At 42.7% G+C, this 23,765-nt stretch overlaps 1 pseudogene; it reads right to left on the bottom strand.

Moving 5' to 3' along the window:
• LOC149975151 (uncharacterized) overlaps positions 1 to 10,733 on the bottom strand; it is a 29,483-nt pseudogene extending 18,750 nt beyond the window's left edge.
• Positions 10,734 to 23,765: the final 13,032 nt, after the last annotated feature.

Genomic DNA, 23,765 nt, shown 5'->3' on the forward strand with positions numbered 1-23,765 from the left:
ATACCCACGTGGGTGAGTGAAAGACGAACTGTTTTGCCGGTCGTCGTGGTAATACTATGAAAGTTTAGATGCCAATCACCATATAAGTTCAAAGCTGAAAAAGCCTGAAATGAGGAGAGATGACCAGAAACAATTCGGTTGACCGTTTTATGTGTGGATTAATTGTTGGAGTAGAGGACCTTGTGCATTTCAGGTAAAATAACAACTCAATGTTTATATCCCAGGAAAAATTAGCTAGCAACAGCAAGCTAGCTAAATAGGACAAATTAGTTAGCAAGTGCAAGCTAACTAGCTAAATTGCCATAAATGTTTAATGCTTTTCAATCTGTCTCCAAATTAATGTAATTGGTTCAGAGTTTGTTTTGATATTTTAACCTGCGTGTCGTGATCGCGTTTTGTGTAGGGGGACAAAATAAATGTATGCACGTTTGTGTTCCATGTAATGAGAGTTGATATACCTGAGAGACATATAGCCTAACATTTGTATCACAACTAAAGTTTCATAAATAACTCCAAATTAAGCATATAGGAGGACCTGTTTATAAATCCCTTTTTACATCAGCAGATGTCACAAAGTGTTTGTACAGAAACCCAGCCTAAAACCCCAAACAGCAAGCAATGCAGATTTAAAAGCACGGTGGCAAGGAAAAATTCCCTAGAAAGGCTGGAACCTAGGAAGAAACCTAGAGAGGAACCAGGCTCTGAGGAGTTCCAGTCCTCTTCTGGCTGTGCCAGGTGGAGATTTTAAGAGTACATGGCCATTAAAGGCCAGATAGTTCTTCAAGATGTTCAAATGTTCATAGATGACCAGCAGGGTCAGATAATAACCATAGTGGTTGTAGAGGGTGGAACAGGTCAGTACCTCAGACTGAAATGTCAGTTGGTTGTTAAAGAGAGGGCTAGCGTCATGACAGAGCGTTTTTCTGATTGATCAATTTGCACATTGATTCCAACGCTTCCATTGACTTAAGTGGTGGTGTGTGTGGTTGCCATACCGGAACATGTTTACCCTAAACAAGGGTGAGAGGACAGATGCTGATAGGGAGGTTAGAGAAGTTAAGACTTAAACCAAAACAGACAAACTTGTCAATTCGACTAAACCAACTTTTACTCAAAAATGGAACATTCAAACGCCGCCATTACTCATGTTATGTTTTGGTTAGTGTTAGCACTACTTAAATGTTCTGTCTGTAATATGAGCACGTTCAGAGTAAAATAATATCCTTGTAGTTTTTGGCTGCTAAAAAGAGGGGGGGGGGGGTTGGTTTAATTAGACATTCACGATTCTCTCCTGCCATCTGAATAAGCTTTCTCCCATACTTGCGATGTTATGATAGCTAGCTCTAAGACTTAAGTTGGCCGTGCTGCATTACCAACGGATTCAAGACGAGGACTAGCAAAGCAGGCCTGTTTGTTTTCACAGGCGTTCACATGTCCCCACGCTAATCCCAGGAAGCAAGGTAGCCGTTGACCCCAAAATGGTGCCATCTACGGGCGAGACGAGTAGCAGTTTCTCCTTGAGACAGGCGATTTACCATTGATGGGCGACTACTGCTCGTGTAGCTCAGCTGTATAGTGCACTGTATGGATCCACACATGGAAAATCCCTGTGACCGGCCCTGTGTATTCAGGGCCAGTCTTGTAGTGTTATTAGGAGAGACAGAGAGCAAGAGAGAGAGAGAGAGAGAGAGCAACAAAGGGAAAGTGAGAGAGAAACACAAATATATAAATACAATGCACATTGCTGAGATCCATGAGAAATAGTGATTTGACAACCACACATGGTAGGACTTGTTTATCTGACAGATTCCAATGCATTTCTCATCCCAGTGCTTTCTGTGGAGGTGACAGACCGAACATGTTTGTTTAATGCATGACAGGCATCGCATGAATTCGTATCAGGGCAATCAAGCAGATAACCTACTGTATGTTTTCCATGTTATTTAAATAGATGCAGGCAGAGAGAACAAGGGAGGAGAGATAGCAAGATAGCGTGTGTGTTCGCGTGTGTGTATGTGTTTGTGTGTACTGTATGTGTTTTACAGATAGATAGAATGTGCGTGTGTGTGCGCGTGCATGCTTGTGTGTTAGTTACGGTGTGTGTCTCTGTCTGTGTCAGAGAGCGAGAGCAAGAGCACCAGAGGCTGGAGCTAAGAATAAAATGTTTGACGCCCTGTTGGTTTACATGCTGCTTGCATGACATATTCTCTGCTGGATGAAATGACATTTATGTGATGTCAGCGCGTATTAACCATCCCCCAAAACACAATGAACTTGGCGACACTCGCACAGGTTTGTGGGAGGTCGAAGAGTATCCTAGATCTGTCCTACCCCACCAGACCTAAGTAGCACGTCTAGCAGAGTATAGGGCCCGAGCCGTGATAGAGAACATGTCACAAGTTCCAAAAGAAACAAAGACAGGAACCTTCATGGGGACTCCTTGTATCTTGGGGGCAAGTTTGGGGATCAAAACCACATACTATAGCAACCTTAATCCATCACCTATAGCAACATTATCAAGAGGTGTAATACTTTTGGCGTAACAGCTAAGGTGCTGGATTGACCAATCACTGGACTTGGGTTTGTTTCTCGGTCGGGGCTACGCCTCAAATACACTGCAGTACATTACAATCAATGTCTTCACTTTATCCACAAGGAGTTCTAACATAAACATAAACCTCTAACGGTTCAACAGTTGGTCGGCATGATAATTTGAAAGGATTCCTGGACCCAGAGTAAAGCCTCGCCATGGCTACAGAGGGACCTCTTCCAAAGCCTTTTAGCACAGAAAGGGACATTTCTATTTTTTTTTAAACTTCATATTCATCATCTCCAGCACCACCCCAACATCAACACATGTGAAAATGGTGCATTTCTATGTTTTGTTTCTATGTTTCTATGTTTCCAATGACATCATCAACCAATTAGCAGGCAATGCCTACTCATAATTGGCTTAAAATCACAAAATGCACACCGATGATGTCATTGGAAACACTCATCTTCCTCTATCTTTCTTTTACTACAAAACCTAGAAACACAACATTTTCACATTATGTTGATGTTGGAGTGGTGCTGGAGATGATGAAAATGAAGTTGAAAAAAGTTTAAATTTCCCTTTAATACTCCTCCTAGTTCTCCAGCCATCTGCAAAAATGAGAGAGCTGTTTTTAGAAGACAGAAACTATGCCGGGAGACCTAGTTGTGTAATCAGGTAGCTTCGGTGGAGCCAAAAATAGACGAGGCGTCAGCTCTTGTCAATTGTTAATGCCCAGGATGGTGATTAGTTTTGAGAAGCCCACGCACAACAAGTTCAGTGACAGAGGGCTAGCGTTAAAAACATGAGGAAATACAGGCAGACTGGGGCAGCTCAAATTAGATTGGGTCCTGGTCTCACCTTCCCAAGGGTCCATTATGTATGTTTGTGTTTGTGTATCCTGTGTGCTGTGTGTTGGTGGGAGGGGTGAGATAAATAAAATATTTTTTTTAATGTCACATGTGTCACGGGTGTAGGCTTTATGTGGAAATGCTTACTTAAGAGCACTTCCCAATGATGTAGAGTACATTTTGTTAAAATAAAATATAATTATTACTTGTAACTCAAGAGGAATAACATACACGAGAATGGAGTTATATACAGAGATTACCAGTACCAGATCAATGTGCAGGGATACAAAAACAAACTGAAATATCACATTTACGTAAGTATTCAGACTCTTTACTCAGTACTGAGATTTGGTCCAAAGCCACTCCTGCATTGTCTTGGCTGTGTGGTTAGGGTTGTTGTCCTGTTGGAAGATGAACCTTCACCTCAGTCTGAGGTCCTGAGCGCTATGGAGCAGGTTTTCATCAAGGATCTCTCTGTACTTTGCTCCGTTCATCTTTCCCTCAATCCAGACTAGTCTCCAAGTCCCTGCAGTTGAAACACAACCCCACAGCATGATGCCACCACCATGCTTCACCCTAGGGATGGAGCCAGGTTTCCTCCAGATGTGACGCTTGGCATTCAGGCCAAAGAGTTACATCTTTGTTTCATCAGTCCAGAGAATCTTGTTTCTCATGGTCTGAGTCCTTTAGGTGCCTTTTGGCAAACTCCAAGTGGGCTGTCATGTGCCTTTTACTGAGGAGTGACTTTGGTCTTGCCACTCTACCATAAAGGCCTGATTGGTAGAGAGCTGCAGAAATGGTTGTCCTTCTGGGAGGTTCTCCCATCTCCACAGAGGATCTCTGGAGCTCTTTCAGATTCGCCATCGGGTTCTTGGTCACCTCTTTTACCAAGGCCCTTCTCCCCCGATTGCTCAGTTTGGCCGGGCGGCCAGCTCTAGGAAGAGTCTTGCTGGTTCCAAACTTCCTTCGACCTCATGGCTTCGTTTTTGCTCTGACATACACTGTCAACTGTGGGACCTTATATAGACAGGTGTGTTCCTTTCCAAATCATGTCAGATCAATTGAATTTACCACATGTAGACTCCAATCAAGTTGTAGAAACATTTCAAGGATGATCAATGGAAACAGGATGCACCTGAGCAAAATATTGAGACTCATAGCAAAGGGTCTGAATACTTCCACTACTGGTCAAACGTTTTAGAACACCTACTCATTCAAGGGTTTTTCTTTATTTTTACTGTTTTCTACATTGTAGAATAATAGTGAAGACATCACAACTATGAAATAACACATATGGAATCATGTAGTAACCAAAAAAGTGTTAAACAAATCATAATATATTTTATATTTGAGATTAGCCACCCTTTGCCTTGATGACATCTTTGCACACTCTTGGCATTCTCTCAACCAGATTCATGAGCTAGTCACCTGGAATGAATTTCAATTAACAGGTGTGCCTTGTTAAAAGTTCATTTGTGGAATGTCTTTCCTTAATGCGTTTGAGCCAATCAGTCGTGTTGTGACAAGGTAGGGGTGGTATACGAAGACAGCCCTATTTGGTAAAAGACCAAGTCCATATTTTGGCAAGAACAGCTCAAATAAGCAACGACAGGCCATCATTACTTTAAGACATGAAGGTCAGTCAATATGGAACATTTCACTAACGTATTTGATTTGATTAAAAAAAATTGGAATCCCTTGCAAGTTCTTCTGAAACTTAAAGGGTCTCGTATATGGCCACACATTCACAAGGTCATATTGGAGTTGGCCATAGTCATTACTAGAAACAAAAGTTACCAGAGACAGTTGGACACCCTCACAAGGTCTTCTGAAATTTAAAGGGTCTCATATATGGCCACAGATCCACAAGGTCTTATTGGAGTATATCTGAAGTCAATACAAAAGTGAACAAATAAGTTATAAACTCTCAAAAGCAGTCTATGTGAAACGTAGAGGGTTTCCTGCCCCTTAAGTACCTCCATCCTTATCCTTCCACTTCCACAATGTGCCTTCACCCTGCCCGGGGTCCTTGCCCTCCTCCAACGAACCAGGAAGTAAGTAACCTCCCTCTGGCAACCTTTGTTCCAGCAGAGGTGGATCAGTAAACGTTTCTTGCATGATGACTAACCTTCCCTGAGACCTTAAGACTTGTATAAGTTCCCAATGCTAATGCCTGTTTTTTTTTTTAGCTCAGTGGGATAATGGGGCATTAAGTCGTGCAGGCGACTCGGGTACAATACCAAGTCGGTTACGTCCAACAGTGTACTTACTATGAGGCACTGGCCTATGTGCTGTACTGTCTATAGAGCTAGAACACCTAACTTCAAGCACTGACACGAGATCAGCTAAAGCCACTACTGTTGTACATGTGTGCTGTGCTGTCTATAGAGCTAGAATTCCTACATTCAAGCACTGACCTCAGCTAAAGCCACTACTATTGTACTTACTATGAGGCACTGGCCTATGTGCTGTGCTGTCTATGGAGCTAGATCACCAAACTTCAAGCACTGACCCAATATCAGCTAAAGTATTAGCCGAGGAAAACTTTAATCTACAGCTATTCACACATATTACACATGAATGATTGGGATAATACCATTTCACTAATACACCAGAACACAATGCCGATGTCAATCCACTTTATACCAATAGTGACATACTATTGACCTGGGTTCAAATACTATTCGAAATCATCTCAAATACTTTAGCTTGATTGAGCTTGCCAGTTTCAATGGGACCATTGAATGCACCGAGCTGCCTGTTTAAACTACTAGCACACAGATCAGACACCAATGCATACCCCACAAGACATGCCACCAGAGGTCTCTTCACAGTAACCAAGTCCAGAGCAGACTATCCCTAACCCTAACCCGACTGTATATCTGTAGTATTTGAACCCAGTTCTGCAGCCAACTACGACTCTCAGAAACCATCAACTCACAAAAATCACTTGGAACGTGTGCTGCACCACAATTGACACAGATTCCTTTGGAGGTAGTAATCAGCATAGCAAAGCACGTTGACCCTTGATTATCTAATTACGCTGGAGCAGTGTGCAAATAGATTACCCCGACATCTGTTGCCACCGTCCTTTGTTTGCGCCATCGGTTAGTGCAGACATCGGCAGAATAGATGGAAGGAGAAGGAAAGCAGGAGAAAATTGGAGGAAAAGTGAAAGGGAGAGGAGAGGAGAGGAGAGGAGAGGAGAGGAGAGGAGAGGAGAGGAGAGAGTGAAAGAGAAATAGGTTGAGGGAAAGAGTGAGAAAGAGAACAAGACAGAAAGAATGTATGAATGAATTGGGAAGTAAACAGCAATTTTGGAGCAGGAGCAGAGTTGTAGCAGGTGGAGGGATTTTATAAAATAATGCGTTCTCGATAAATAGCGGAGGGCCGGAGTACCTAATCTCATGAATAATTCACGAGGGAAATATTAAAAACATGCTCACTCATATTGGGCACCGAGGAGTGGGGAGTTGTGCACAGTGCCGAGGTATTGTGCACAAAGCGTCAGCACTCTCAACAGAACGGCTGGGCTGATAGCAAGATAGAAAATAGGAAATGCCAAAGACAACAGAGGAGCTTCACTGCCCAAGTATCAGTTATTTAATTTAAACTTCCCTGCCATCGTTGCCGCGCTTAGCATCAGAAGGCTTAGAGGAGTGACATTTCCCTCCCTTCTTCGCTGTTCGATGCCGATGGTGTGGTTTCTGCTATTTGTATTTCTTTGGTTTTCGAGAGAGAGAGCGAGAGAGCGAGAGAGTGAGAGAGAGTGAGAGAGAGAGAGAGCGAGAGAGAGAATGTTGATATGAACCAAACATGTACAGCTAGCTAGGTGTGATTGGGGTCACTCCGTCACTCCCTCAATTCTTTAATTTCCCCTCCCTAACCTCCCTGCCTCCTCAGAGAGATTTGCCATTCTAAATCCATCTCCATTTTATTGTTCTCTAATTGCCTCTGTGTTTCATTTTTTTGGTACATCAAACCGGCTCCAGGGAGATTGGGAGAGGCCGTTAAGGCAGGGAGTGTTTGGTCTAGGCCAACATGTAGAATGTATGTTGTCTTTGAAAGAACGAGAGATTTCTTGAATTAATTCCGATTTAGCAAACCTGCTTGCGTTTTAACAAAGTGTATGCTATTCCACAAATCGCGTAAAAGTGTAGCTGATGATTTATGCATATGTAAATTGGAGGGTGCTCATTGATCGTGTCCCCGCTTATAATTATCTGGGCATTTGGACTGACAAAAAGCTATCTTTACATTTTTTTTTGGGGGGGGGGGGGGGGGGGGGATGAGTTAGTTAATAAATTAATAATAATAAATGAATTCAATATCAGAAAACAAATCGTTCAGTCGAAATCATATCATTCAGATCCCTTCAATCTCCACTGAGTTGGGTAGATTTTGCATTTTAAAACTATAGGAAACGGTGCCTCTAGGGCATTTCAGATGATTGTCAGAGGACCTTTTCACTGCAGTATTTTCATGTGTACATGGATGAGTCATTTAATGTGTCTAATTGCATTTGGACGTGAACTGCGGTGCTACACATCTGGAAACGAACCTTGGTCTCAGCAAAGACGCAGAAGAAGCTAACGCTCCATCCAAACGTACAGGAACACAGCCAACCACGGTGGTTTATCAGGAACTCACAGCACAATTAGAACTTGCGTTCACAAATGAATTACCTTTAAGTCAAATGCAAAGTGCCTGCTGACAACATGCTGTGGATTGAATCCTGGCCTTTGCAGGAATCAATGGTGGCTGGTGGACGAAGATATAGGAGGAAGCGCTCATTGTAATGTCTGGCATGGAAACCATGTGTTTATAACGTCTTTGATACCTTTCCATTCATTCCAGCTATTACAATGAACCCTCCCTCTGATATCTCCGCCTACCAGCGTACTCTGATTGAAATTGATATTTTACATTTCTGGCTGGTTTTGACTTGTACATTTTGCAGCAGTCATAGTGGTTGCAGCTATACCGTAGTATTTAGAAAACAGGCGTTTCAGGGTGTTTGTACAATGCAGGATATACCAGATTGTGAGGTAAATGCCTCCCTGTATTTTTTCACCTTCCAAATCAGCCCCGCTTGATGTGAAATGAAACGGGGCTGAGCGATGACGTCGTCACGATTAGAGTGTGAAAATTGGCCCCAGCTGTCACTCATCTCATCGTTGAGGCAACCATCAAAGCACCCAGACATAGTAAAGCCAAGGGCACAGCAGAGCGATAAGACAGATAGAGAAAGACAGAAAGAGATGGAGGGAAGCGAGAGAGCGAGGGGAAACCAAAATACATATGGCAAAGAGAACGAATGGGGAAAAAATGAAGAAAGGGGGGAGTGAAAGAGAGCAAAGGAGAAGGAGGGGGTGAAAGGGATTGCAATAAAAAAAATATGAGAATAAAGAGAGGGTGAGCGATTGAATGAGAGAAATGGGATTAGAGAGAGAGAGAGAGAAATAAATCAGATGACAGAGAGAATGTGAAAGAAGTTAGTGTACGGAGGATGTGGGAGATAAAACAGAGTAAACTAAAGACATCTAGGCAATAAGAGAAAGATTATGGGACAGATATGAGAGAGAGAGAGTGAGAGAGAGAAAGAGAGAGAGAGAGAGAGAGAGAGAGGAAATTACAATATGCAGAACCTTGTGGGTTTGGGTGGAACTCGCGCAATCAAGCATGGGGCTCATAATCTGATCCCCAAACGCCGCCCAAATCCAGTCATCACTATTCATCCACACACTTGCCAAATACAGACCATGGAACACTCACAGGAATCTTTAGCCATCCGGATCATTTAGATTCACTTAAGCCCATTCTGTAGCCCAAAAACACAGCATACCTGTCATTAGAAGACCCTGAAGGACAGACAGGATGACAGAAAATGACTGTCTAGTTGCCTCAAAAATGCTAAGATCCTTTGACATCCATTCTCTCTCCATTTCCGATGTGAGTCATTCGATTCAGGTAGGGTAGTCGACGCATTAAAGAACGAGTGTGTAAGTGGTAAGATGGGGTATAATAATGCGCATTACCTACATTTTACATTACCTACATTTTACCTTGGCCCATACACTCTAAGCTGTGTTTAGATAATTCAGCAGTTCGAGAGAGGCCTCACAAACTGGTAAATCTACCATAGTTATGCATGGATGTAGTGGTAAGTACAATTATGGTAAAAGCTAAATGGAGCTGGAAGAGCTGTGAGTAGCATAAATGCTAACAACCCATGATTATATGTATTTACACTCCATTACATCGCTATACGAATGAATTAGAGTGACTGCCAAAGAAGCTACACTCCCCTACATATTTATTTGGACATTGAAGCTACGACTTTAAATGTGTCTAAGACTGTATAAGCATGCTGTGCTTAAGCCTAGGCGTCATTCCGATCTCAGGCAAGGTCTCTCACCGAACCACCTCTGTCACATTAGGACCAGTCCAGCTGAATGTCATCCAAGTGGGGTCATTGGTAAAACTACACTCTCCTCCGGTATTTGGATGGTGAAGCTAAAAACCTTTAATTTGGCTCAATACTATTGGATTTGAGGTCCACGTTTTATTTGAGGCGCCGACTGTACAGAATGTCACCTTTTATTTGAGGATAGTCTCGATGCATATCTGTTTTACTGTTTAGCAATTCAATAAAAAAAATTGTAGAGGAAACATGCTTTATTGTCTCCGTGCGTTCAGCCCCTATACCGCGGTTCTCCCATCCTCCTCAACTTTTCAAGTCACAAGCCTCCACTGGTGTACATACAGTCACTGGTATATTTGTTTGCAATGTTTGTCTGCTTTTTACCTTTGAAATGACACCTACAGTAAATCCTTACGAAAAACGGAACTTATTCAATCCCCCCCCTCTTAATTTGAAAATGCACAAGGCTCTAAGTATTTAAGTACCAAAACCATACCATTCCAACCTGAGATTGACAGCTTCTAAATTACATCTGGTAGCGGCAGGCGGTGGCAAATCCCGCTTCAGGAGTCTTGTCTAATAGCTCTGAAAGAGACACAATAGGAATGTGTAAAAATTCCCTTCCGTAATCTGTGTCTGCTTGGATAGGGCTTGGGGGCTCAAGCAGGTACGAATCAGGTATATGTCGGCATAATGAAAAGGGCTTTATGTTGCCTGAAAACGCTTCACACCTCTCAAAAGAAAATAAGGGATTAACCCTGTCCTGGTTTTCCCCTGTAACCACACCCTCCATTGGCTGGCTACCTCATTTGTCTCTTTTAACTTTTCAGCAAGAATTTGAAATGCAAAACTGAGGAAAAACGTTGTGCTTGACAATACCGTCTAGGCGCAGGCGGTGCACCTTGTGATGTGTGACGGCAGCCATTGCAATCGAAGTACAGGCAGGTGAGGCACGTATAGATAGAGAGACAGGAGTGAAATAAGGGGAGAGGACGATTTGAAAGGAGAGTGTTGTTTTTTGTTCTCTTTCTCACTCAGGCCTTTAATCATAATTTTCTGTTGTGTGAAGGAACAGTTTATCTTGCTCTCTCTCACTCTCTTTTACTCTCTTTACCTGTCACTCACGACTACATCAATCTGTCTCTCTCACCCACACACACCAGTGGCAACCGTTGTTCAGGGCAAGTGGGGCAGAGCCCCACATGTTCAGAGCCCCACCTGTTTAGAGCCCAACCTGTTTAGAGCCCCACCTGTTTAGAGCCCCACCTGTTCAGAGCCCCACCTGTTTAGAGCCCAACCTGTTTAGAGCCCCACCTGTTTAGAGCCCCACCTGTTTAGAGTCCAACCTCTTTAGAGCCCCACCTGTTTAGAGCCCCACCTGTTTAGAGCCCCACCTGTTTAGAGCCCCACCTGTTTAGAGCCCCACCTGTTTAGAGCCCCACCTGTTTAGAGCCCCACCTGTTTAGAGCCCAACCTGTTTAGAGCCCCACCTGTTTAGAGCCCCACCTGTTTAGAGCCCCACCTGTTTAGAGCCCAACCTGTTCAGACCCCAACCTGTTTAGAGCCCCACCTGTTTAGAGCCCCACCTGTTTAGAGCCCCACCTGTTTAGAGCCCCACCTGTTTAGAGCCCCACCTGTTTAGAGCCCAACCTGTTTAGAGCCCCACCTGTTTAGAGCCCCACCTGTTTAGAGCCCCACCTGTTTAGAGCCCCACCTGTTTAGAGCCCCACCTGTTTAGAGCCCAACCTGTTTAGAGTCCAACCTCTTTAGAGCCCCACCTGTTTAGAGCCCCACCTGTTTAGAGCCCCACCTGTTTAGAGCCCCACCTGTTTAGAGCCCCACCTGTTTAGAGCCCCACCTGTTTAGAGCCCCACCTGTTTAGAGCCCCACCTGTTTAGAGCCCAACCTGTTTAGAGCCCCACCTGTTTAGAGCCCCACCTGTTTAGAGCCCCACCTGTTTAGAGCCCAACCTGTTCAGACCCCAACCTGTTTAGAGCCCCACCTGTTTAGAGCCCCACCTGTTTAGAGCCCCACCTGTTTAGAGCCCCACCTGTTCAGATCCCCACCTGTTTAGAGCCCCACCTGTTTAGAGACCCACCTGTTTAGAGACCCACCTGTTTAGAGCCCCACCTGTTTAGAGCTCAACCTGTTTAGAGCCCCACCTGTTTAGAGCCCAACCTGTTTAGAGCCCAACCTGTTTAGAGCTCAACCTGTTTAGAGCTCAACCTGTTTCGAGCCCAACCTGTTTAGAGCCCCACCTGTTTAGAGCCCCACCTGTTTAGAGCCCCACCTGTTTAGAGCCCCACCTGTTCAGATCCCAACCTGCTTAGAGCCCCACCTGTTTAGAGCCCCACCTGTTTAGAGCCCCACCTGTTTAGAGCCCAACCTGTTTAGAGCCCGAACCGGTTTAGTTACATTACATTTTTTTTAAATGCCTGTTTTGTGTTCTATTATGGCATTAATACATGTCACATATCAGTGTGTAAACAATGTACAAATAATAATAATTTCTTGAGTAATTCGTAATTCACAAATTGAATCATAAAATTCCTATATTGAACTTGCATTTCATGATTTGAAACTGAATTAATATTGCATTCAGTTTTTAAAATACAATTTCAATAAAATTCAATATTCAAATTCAGTTTTCAAATTCAGTTTCTAAATTCAGATTAAAAACGGCTAGCAACAACATCTTGTTACTTTTTCAGCCAGGAAAGTAGAAGAACAATTATAAATTGAACTCTCTTCCAGCCAATCGCAAAGTAAAACAGGCTACCACCTGACCTCATAAATGGCTGTTGCATTGACTGTCTTTGCTGGCAGAAGATACAAGAGACAATAGTGATCACTGAGCAGTCATTAACTAACTGTTCTAAGAAAGGCGTGTTCTTTAATATTACACCTGATCAAGCATAATGTGGCACGATGCCACTGTACCACCACTGACAATGGTAAGTTTTAACTGTCTGTCATAGTCACAGCACTAATTAGTGGAATGCAGGACAAGGGTTAAGGTTAGCTAGCTAGCTAGAATAGGTAAAACATTTAAAATAAAAGCTTGCGATCGCATTGTTAACTTGGCTGCTTGTTAATTGCAATGTAAACACTTTGGATAACTAAAACTAAGAGAAACTGTAACACATTGGTTGATGTTTAATAGAATATTCCCCGCGCAACCAAAACAGGCTTCTTATGAAGGCAGCTAGCTATCTATGCTAGCAACAGTTGGCCTGGTTAGCAAGATCCAGATGTTGAGATGCGTTAGCATGCGGCAACGGTTTACCCCGTATATGACCAAAAGTATGTGGACACCTGTCAGTCGACTATCTCATTTCAAAATCATGGGCATTAATATGGAGTTTATCCCCCTTTGCTGTTGTAACAACCTCCACTCTTCTAGGACGGCTTTCCACTAGATGTTGGAATATTGCTGCAGGGACTTTCTTCCATTCAGCCACAAGAGCAATAGTGAGGTCGGGCACTTATGTTGGGCTATTAGGACTGGCTCGCAGTTGGCGTTCCAAACTCATCCCAAAGGTGTTTGATGGGGTTGAGGTCAGGGCTCTGTGCAGGCCAGTCAAGTTCATCCACACCAATCTCCACAAACCATTTATGTATGGACCTCGCTTTGGGATGGATTGTATGGACCGTTGGGATGGATTGGAATGCTGACTGTGAGCCAGGCCTAATCGTCCAAAATCAGTGCCTGACCTCACTAATGCTCTTGTGGCTGAATGAAAGCAAGTCCCCACAGCAATGTTCAAACATCTAGTGAAAAGCCTTCACTGAAGAGTAGGAATGGGGGGGACCAACTCCATATTAATGGCAATGATTTTGGAATGAGATGTTCTAGTCTTCACATCTGGCCAAATGATGTAGATGTTGGAGGGTGTCAAAAATGTCACTACTTGTGTGTCTGGCTTCTTTCTTTGCCTGCTAAACAAACTCCAGGAAGCAGGGCACAGCCTGGTTGCAAACAAACAGTGTACATATGCTACTGTATGAGAGTGGGGGGTAAACCATGGCCACATGTTAATGCATTTCAACATCTGGATCTGGCTAACCATGCCACTGTATAGGGTAAACTGTTGCTAGCGTTGTTTTGGTTGCTCTGATGAAATAAAACTAAACATCAACCAATGTGTTACAGTTTCTCTTAGTTTTATACTGAATACAAATATAAACTCAACATATAAAGTGTTGGTCCTATGTTTCATGAGCTGAAATAAAAACACCCCAGCTTATTTCTCTCAAATGTTTGCATGTTTGTTTACAGCCATGTTAGTGAAGATTTCTCCTTTTCCAAGATAATCCATCCAAATGACAGGTGTGGCACATCAAGAAACTGATTAAATGGAATGATCGTTACACAGGTGTACCTTGTGCTGGGGACAATAAACGGACACTCTTATCACACAACACAATGCCACATATGTCTCAGGTTTTGGGGGAGCACAAAATTGTCATACTGACTTCACAAATGTTCACCAGAGCTGTTGCCATTGATTTGAATGTTGATGTCTCTACCTTAAGCCACCTCCAATGTCGTTTTAGAGAATTTTGCAGTATATCCAACCGGCCTCGCAACTGCAGACCACATATATGGCATCGTGTGGCAAACGATTTACTGAGGTCAACGTTGTGAACAGAGTGCCCCATGGTGGGGGTTGGGTTTTAGTATGGGCTATAAGCTACCAACAACAAACACCATTTTATTTTATCTATGCTAATTTGAGTTACTGTGACGAGATCCTGAGGCCCATTGTCGTGCCATTCACCTGCCGCCATCACCTTTCAGCATGATAATGCACATCCCCATGCCGCAAGAATCTATAGTATACACAATTCCTGGAAGCTGAAAATGTCCCATTTCTTCCATGGTCTGCGTACTCACCAGACATGTCACCCATTGAGCATGTTTGGGATGCTCATGATTGACCTGTGTTCCAGTTCCTGCCGGTATCCATCAACGTTGCACAGCTATTGAAGAGGAGTTGGACAACATTCCACAGGCCACAATCAATAGCCTGATCAACTCTATGTGAAGGAGATGTTTTTGTGATGCATGAGACAAATGGTGGTCAAATTTCTGATCCACTCCCCAACTTTTTTTTTTAAGGTATCTGTGACCAACCGAGACATATCTGTATCCCCAGTAATGTGACAACCAATGAATTATATTGACATTTTATTTTAAAACTGAATGCAATATTAATTAGTTAATTAATTAATTAATCAGTTTCAAATCATGAAATACAAGTTCAATTTTGGAATTTAATGATTACATTTGTGAATTACGAATGAAAAAATATTGAATTCAAACTGTTTACGTACACTACAGGAACAGGACCATGCATATTTATTGATGACATTTTTTCAGTACCCATTGGATGCAGTGATCCCAATATTGTGGCTATATCAAGGAAAGCCAAAGTTCCAAAAGCTGGGACTTAGTGTGTATGAGATCATGCAAACCATTTTGCTGTGACTCTTATGTGGATGATGTTAAAACATGTTTTTTGGGGGCTGATGTGATTAATAAGGATCATCCAGATGCTGAACTTCATGAAGTTATTGATAAACATGCAACTGTTAAGAAACTGACTGCTAGAACTGTTAAGTTAACTGCCTGTTCAGGGGCAGAACGAGATTTGTACCTTGTCAGCTCAGGGGTTTGAACTTGCAACCTTCCGGTTACTAGTCCAACGCTCTAACCACTGGGCTACCCTGCCGCCACATTGAGAAATGATGTGACTCATCTCAGCATAAAGAAGAAGAAACTGTATTATGAAGCCAAGATCAATTAAATAAAGAATGATGGAAGAGTACTTTAATGAAGTAATGGGCAGTAAAACACAATCAACTCCATCTTTTATCAAATCCGATGGCTTATTCATCACAAAATTAGTATTTTTTTGATTGCTTCATTGGCAAAGGGTGGAAACTTAGGCAGGAACTGCCAACAATGAACAGTGAGCCATTGCAGTCATGCATGAACAAAAAAAAAATAATGAAAGAAAAGCATTGAAAGTTTGAATTTTGTAAAGTTAATGTGGGAGAGGTGGAACAAGTATTATCGATCAATAATGACAAACGTCCTGGCATTGACAACTTAGATGGAAAGCTACTGAGGACGGTGGCTGACTCTATAGCCACTCCTATCTGTCATGTTTTTAATCTGAGCCTCAGGCCTGGAGGGAAGCCAAAGACATTTCACTACTCAAGAGTACTGGCCTTTGCTGGTTCTAACAGCAGGCCTGTCAGCTTGCTGTCAGCTCTTAAGAAACTGTTGAGGAAAAAAAATGGTTTGACCAAATACAATGCTATTTACTGTATCTGTAAACAAATGAACAACAGACTTTCAGCATGCTTATACAGGACACTCACCATGTGCTGCACTGACACAATTGATGATGATTTGATGAAAGAAGTCTGAGTGCTAGTATCAATACTATGCATGCCAGTCTCTCATAGTATCAATGATAGCATGGAACACCCTTCCATCTCATATCGCGCAAGTGAACAGAAAACGTGGTTTAAACAACAAATAAATCAACACCTCATGGTGCAACGCCTCTCCCCCATGTGACCTGTTTGTTTTGCATGTACTCACATGTATGTGTAAATGATAGAGGCACACACACGCTCACACACTACATGTTCATGTTTTTTTTAAATGTATGTCAATTCTAAAGTGTTTTGGCTGTAATGGGATCCTATTCAAATCTAATCAGAAACACCAGGCTTAGGGGCCAAGCCCCTAAGAGAGGGAGAGGGAGAGAGAGAGAGAAAGAGAGGGAGAGGGAGGGAGAAATTGGCAAAAGGAGCCAAAACAGAGAGAGAGAAACAGGGAGAGGGAGATTGAGACTATAGTTCAGAGGGAGAAGACGAGAGAGAGAGAGAGGGACAGAATGTGAGAGAGATTTCCAGCTCATTATCCAAAAGAGCAAAGCCGGGGGGGGGGGGGGGACTAGGGCTAACTGGGTGTGTGTGTGCAATAGCTTCTCAATTAATTTGGGAACGCTCTGCCCTTAGAATATCCAGGTCAGCATGGCCTTGAACAGTGAGGCAAGGCAGTAAGGTTGAAGCTTGCTGTACTTTACTGTTCTGTGCTGTACTTTCCAAACACGTGAAACATCTATGATTGGTTCAGATTTGGTCTGGCCAGGATCGAGTTTTAACCACTTAATCATTCATAAATAAACTTGATATTAATAAAAACACAAATGTTGTGCTCTAATGTAACCAACGGAACGTAATGGTGAATCTAAGTGCAGGCAGTAGTGCTCGAGGTTCAGGGGTGTGTCAGAAATAGATTCACTATCACGAAAGGGCTGGTATTTTATGAATAAACAAGTTGTGGGTGTGTTGAGGCTTGGCACCTCCCTGGCCAATCAGAATGTGCGATTTCTTCTAGTAATGTATTTATCCTATTTAGCCCACATCGTTCTAAGTAATTGCACGGCTTCAAAGCATTCACACTGATATAGAGGCTAGGCCTACTGTACTTTGCATTATGGCTGAGCATGGACATGTCAAACATGGTCAATAAGTAAGAGTAAATTAATTATTGACAAGACCTAAAAAGAGAACGAGTGATTCAAATTCTAATTCTAATCAAGGCAACAACTTATTTCAAAATAGGCTATGTCACACTTACAGGCACCGTCATTTCTCCCCGTGGTCATGTAATATTGAAATTACAACAGACAATGGAGCGTTTTATGCACATCCAAACTTTTCCACAGTGCCCGGACAGAGATCTAATGTAGACAGAAAGAGAGGATGTCCACTCACCGTTGTACTGCTCCCAAACAGGCCTGTGTTTTATGAACACCATCAAAACCATTTTACAGATCAGATCGCGTTCACACATCCCCAGGAGATGCAATGCAAACACACCACGGACGTTGTCACCATAAAACCAGGAATGTGAATCATTCTAAGAAGGAGCCAAACCCTTTATCCACTGCTTTAACTACTTTGCGATTGCATTGGGCAGACCAGAAAAAGGCTTCATTGAGCTTGTTTTTTAATCGAATAAAAAACGAAACTGGATTAAAAAAAAGAAGTTTCTAAATAGGAATCAAACAGGCACCAAATGCACATTAGGCTGCTCTTGTTCCATACGCATATGGGCATTGTGCATCACAGCTGGATAGGCTGTGTTAAAATTCATGCCATAACCAACTGCGTTACTTCTATAGCCAGCTTTTGGTTAGTCTTAAATATCCCTTTCAGCTCTGCCTGAAATTAGCATTTTGGATCATGTTTTTAAGGGCAGACCTCAAATATATCCACCCCGCCCATCTGAGCCCAAGCGAGCTGATAAAAGACAGGGACATTGCCGAACTTGTCAAAGAGGGCAGGAAAATGCCAGTTCGTACATGACAAAATTGCAAACTAACGTGAGTTTGACACTGGCACGGCCTTAACGCCAGCAGAAAATAGAGCCCTTGGTGTGTCACAGTGTTCTGTGACTTGTGGTCAGACTCATTCAGGTGGAACAAACTTAAACATGCACCTTTTTTCGACACTGATTTGAATGAAATTAAGAAAACAGAATGTTGTCAACAACAACAACAAAAAAAAATCGAGGATCTTGTTGGGGAATAATCAGAATTAGTTGGTAACATAGGTAAGATGTTTTATATTCATCATATGTTTGTAAGTTACTTCTCATCAGAATGTATATAGAATGTATAATACTGTGGCGGGGTTGCAGTGTCTGTTCTATGTCAAGACTAAGTTATTTGGGCCGGAGAGAGGGGAGAGGTCAAGCGTGTATCTCTTGGCTCCACAATGTCTGTGTGCCAGTCAATGTGTCTCTGTGATCTTGTCAAGATAGGATGGATTTGATATATGCCTGTTGATATGGAGGATTGGTTTATGGTTCTGAGTTTGAGAAAATAACATAGTTTAGGAGACAAAGCTGAACGATAAATTATGCCGATGCTGTCTGGCTATGTGTGTCTTTGCTATAAAGGATCTCAGTTGCAATGTGTAAGGGACTCTCAGAGAATTCATTTATAGACACTGAATTGATCTGAGAGTCACAGGGTTGTAATGGAGCTCATATAATTAAAGATGGACTTTGTGATAACTAACTCTGACCTGTATGTGGTTTGCTCTCATGATTTGGTAAATACAGAACATTTCCACGACAATCTGTAATCTGATTACAATATTTTTTCTGCTAACGTAACAGATTACAATGACAGTTTTATGTAACCAGTTATTCCCTAACCGTGCAAATGTAATTCTGTTAAAATACCCCAAATCATTGTCTTTTTTTGGTCTGGGTTTCCTGAGGAATCGCTCTATTCTGACAATAGCCAACAGACCTTTACAAGACCAGTGTGTCTGCAGTGTTGTTAAAATCGAGACCGCTAGCAGTGTAGGTGGAATCGGACACTCCAGACCGACAATGCGTCAACTACATGTGTCAGGCCTCAAAAGCCTAACGGTGTAGAAACGGATTGTTGTGACTACCAGTTTTACAAAAGTTGCCGAACAACTCAGGAGAGAGGCAACGGGTGAAAGCTGACGAGGTCAAGCGTTGATGCGTGAACCGCAGACACACATACATTTACTCACACACACACACACTCTCTCTCTCTCAAACACACACCGGTTTGCTTTCCCTCGTCCTGTGTTGTGAGGGAGGGAAAATTTGCTTCAAAATGTCACAGACACAAAATCCGAGGAAGAAAACCACATTACCATTTATGAGGTCGTCCAAGACTTCCAGCCTTATAATGTAAGTGTAAAACATTCCATTTGACTCTTGAGGTCCTTCCATTCCAAATAAAGTTGGAGAGTAGGCCATTTATTTCGGCTATTTAGGCTTGGAATAAATGCATCAACCTTGGTAATATATTCTTTAAAATAGGGAGAGTTCTAAATCTCTGAATCGCTATGTTCTGATACCACACCTGTTATCACACCGATCTAAGGCAGAATTAATAATATTGGTTAGAGGATGTGAAAATAACGTAAGGCTCGCTCGGTGGTTGGTGCACAGGGTTGCTGGTTCAAATATGACCCCAACCCAATCTTATCCAACCACTTCTTATTGCCCAAACTTAACCCAACCTCTAACTTTGACTTTGTTAGGAATTACTTGCCTAAACCTACCCATTAACATGTCTTGCCTGGTATATCCACGCATATCATTGGTTGGTGTACTCTGCAGACTAAAAGCCCCAATGGCCTTCCTCTTAATAACCTGAGCTACAAATTCATTAAACCATATTAACGGAAAACACAGTCCCAAAAAGACAAATCGCTGGAAACGAACAACTTGGCCAATTTTACAGCTGACTGTTCAAATCAAATGTTATTGGTCACATACACATATTTAGAAGATGTTATTGCTACTGTAGCGAAATTCTTGTGTTCCTGGCTCCCACAGTGCAGTAGTATCTAACAATTCACAACAATACACAAATTAAAGGAAAATAATGGAATTATAAGCAATATATAAATATTAGGACGAGCAATTTCGGAGTGGCACTGACTAAAACACATTAGAATAGAATACAGTATATACATACGCAAAAGTAAAGCAGTATGTAAACATTATTAAAGTGACTAGTGTTCCATTAGTAAAGTATCCAATGGTTCTATGTCTATGTACATAGGGCAGCAGCCTCTAAGTTGCAGGGTTGAGTAACAGGGTGGTAGCTTGCTAGTGAATACTATTCAACAGTCTGATGGTCTTAGAAGCTTTTTTTCAGTCTCTCGGTCCCAGCTTTGATGCACATGTACTAACCTCACCTTCTGGATGTTACTGGGGTGAACAGGCAGTGGCTCGGGAGGTTAATGTCCTTGATGATCTTTTTGGCCTTCCTGTGACATCGGGTGCTGTTGGTGTCTTGGAGGGCAGGCAGTGTGCCTGATGTGTGGGGCAGACCGCACACCCTTCTGGAGAGCCTTGTGGTTGCGGGTGGTGCAGTTGACGTACCAGGCTGTGATACAGTACAGATCGACAGGATGCTCTCAATTGTGCATCCTGTTCGAGTTTCTGCCTACAGGAAGGGAGGACCAAAATTAATTTGTTATCGGATTTGCCTGAAGGGAGGGCGGGGCAGGGCCTTGTAGGCATTGCGGAAGGGAGGGTAGCAGTCACGGGATTCTTCCTGGGAAGGAGAGGAGGACCAAAATGCGGCATGGTTTGTGTTCATCTTGATATTTAATGTCGAAAACACTGAACACTGAAACACACTATACAAAACAATAAACAAATAACGACCGTGAAGCTAAATGAGAACTGTGATGACACAAGCAATCAAAATAGACAATCACCCACAAACAAACAGTGAAACCCAGGCTACCTAAGTATGATTCTCAATCAGAGACAACTAATGACACCTGCCTCTGATTGAGAACCATACTAGGCCGAAACATACAAATCCCCAAATCATAGAAAAACAAACATAGACTGCCCACCCCAACTCACGCCCTGACCATACTAAATAAATACAAAACAAAGGAAATAAAGGTCAGAACGTGACAGTAGCGGTGATCGAGCATTTTAACAGTGCTATTACTACAGTCAATGTGTTGATAGTACTTCCAAATGTTCAAATTTGCTTCATTAAAATCTCCAGCTACAATAAATGCGCTCTCAGAATATGTGGTTTCCAGTTTGCACAAAGTCCAGTGTAGCCCCTTGTGAGCCGTTGTGATATTGGCTTGAGGGGGAATATACACGGTTGTGACTATAACCGAAGAGAATTCTCTTGGGAGGTAATCCTATCGGCATTTGATTGTGACGTGTTATAGGTTGGGTGAACCAAAGGATTTTAGTTTCTTTACGTTATCACAATCACACCATGAGTAGTTAATCATGAAACATACACCTCCGCCTTTCTTCTTCTTGGAGAGTTCTTTATTCCTGTCTGCGCGATGTACTGACAACCCAGCTGGCTATATGGAAGGGGACTGTGTATCCGGATAGAGCCAGGATTCTGTGAAACAGAGTATGTTACAGTCCCTGATGTCTCTCTGGAAGGAGATCCTCGCCCCGAGCTCGTCCACTTAACAGCCTCTGGAATGTTCAATTGCCCTGGGGGATACGAATGAAGGATACAATTCGGGAAAAGTCACATTCTTGGTCGTAATGCTGGTGAGTAAACACCTCTCTGATATCCAAAAGTTTTTTTCCGGCTGTATGTAATAACACAAAAAACGTTCTGGGCTAATTATGTAAGACATACCACAAAATAAATATACTGCAAAGTTGCTTAGGAGCTAGAAGTTGAGTTGTCATGTCTGTCGGTGCAATGTTACTTGGTCCTTTTTAAAATGTATATACACCACTAAAGATGCTAACACGAAGAAGAAACTGCTCTCGCAGGTGAAAAGGGTAAATAGATATATATATATATATATTTGATAGAAATAATTTTTTTTAAGGAAGATCTAGCCAAGCCTCCGGCAGAGTGCCTTTTTAAATTAGGACAAAAACATTTTGGTGCAGTAATGTGACGAGATGTTGAAATAATTGAAATAGGATAGCCCCCGGATGTCATGGTGACTCCTAGGGTGGCAGCACTACCACTAGGCCAGCCCCCAGTGTGCGAATGAATTGTTCTTTGTCAGCCACTGACTCAAGTCCCCAACTCTGCTCCACGATACACCAACCCCAGTTTAAGAACTTAAGAACCACATTTTATTATAATGTGAAACACCAATGATGGTTTATGGAGGCTTCAAAAAGCCTTTAAAAGTTATAATATAAACTCACCGGCCAGTATATTATGTACACCACCCCATTCGTGAAATTGGATCGCTCCTGTAGACAGTGATCACGTGGCCATGGCTTGGTATATAAAGCAGGCAGACAGGCATCAAGGAATTAGTTACTGTTCAATCGAATGTTAGAATGGTCCAAATGAGTGACCCAAGCAACTTTGAGCGTGGTATGATCGTCGATGCCAGGCGCGCCGGATCCAGTATCTCAGAAACGGCCGCCCTCCCGGGCTTTTCACACAGCAGTGTCTAGGACTTGTTAATAAGAGAGGTCGAAGGAGAATGGCAGGAATCGTGCAGGCTAACAGGTGGGCCACAAACAGACAAATAACAGCGCAGCACGACGGTGGAGTGCAGAACGGAATCTCGGGTATGGACAACTCATCGATCCTAGTCACCAATGGGCTATTGCAGCAGGCGGCCACACCGGTTTCCACTCCTATCAGCTAAAAACAACTAGAAGCGGCTCCAGTGGGCACGTGATCACCAACACTGGACAATTGAGGAGTGGAAGATCATTGCCTGGAACAGTTCAGTTTACATGAGTGGCCTGCACAGTCCCCAGACTTCAATCCAATAGAGCAGATCTTTGGGATAAGATGGAACGGGCTGTTCGCAGCATGAATGTACCTCTGTCCAATCTGCAGCAACTGCGTGAAGCTATTGCGTTAGCATGGACTGACATCCCTGTGAAATGTTTTCCCGACCCCTCGCAGAATGCCCTGAAGAATTCAGGCTGTTCTGGAGGCAAAGGGTGGTCCAACCCTGTACTAGATGGGTGTATCTAATAGACTGTATACTATTTTAAGTGTGATCAGCCTATAGGTATTTATAAGGTGTCATAAGCTCAAATAAATGCTTCTGGCATGTTTTTTATTTCACTTCAAGGTAAATATTGGAAAGCCGTTATCTTATACGGACATAAGTACTCTATAGGAACTCAAATGTTTGCAGTTGGTCAAACATTATCTTTTTTTCAGATACATTTACATAAACTTTCATAGAGCACTTCAGCTTCCTCTCCCGCTAGCCAGGAACCATTATTGATGTAATCTTGTTCCCCAGACACATCCTCCTTCCTCGAGTGGCCTGGTCGCCCCCCAACCTTTACACATGGCTTTCGCTAAACCCAATAGAAAGATAAGAAAAAGTCCTGATCCAATAGAAAAAGCCCTCACCCATAGCCATTTGCTTTCTC

The sequence above is a fragment of the Oncorhynchus mykiss genome, chromosome 19, assembly GCF_057628025.1.
Source record: "Oncorhynchus mykiss isolate SJ-2025 chromosome 19, ASM5762802v1, whole genome shotgun sequence".
Taxonomy (NCBI): domain Eukaryota; kingdom Metazoa; phylum Chordata; class Actinopteri; order Salmoniformes; family Salmonidae; genus Oncorhynchus; species Oncorhynchus mykiss.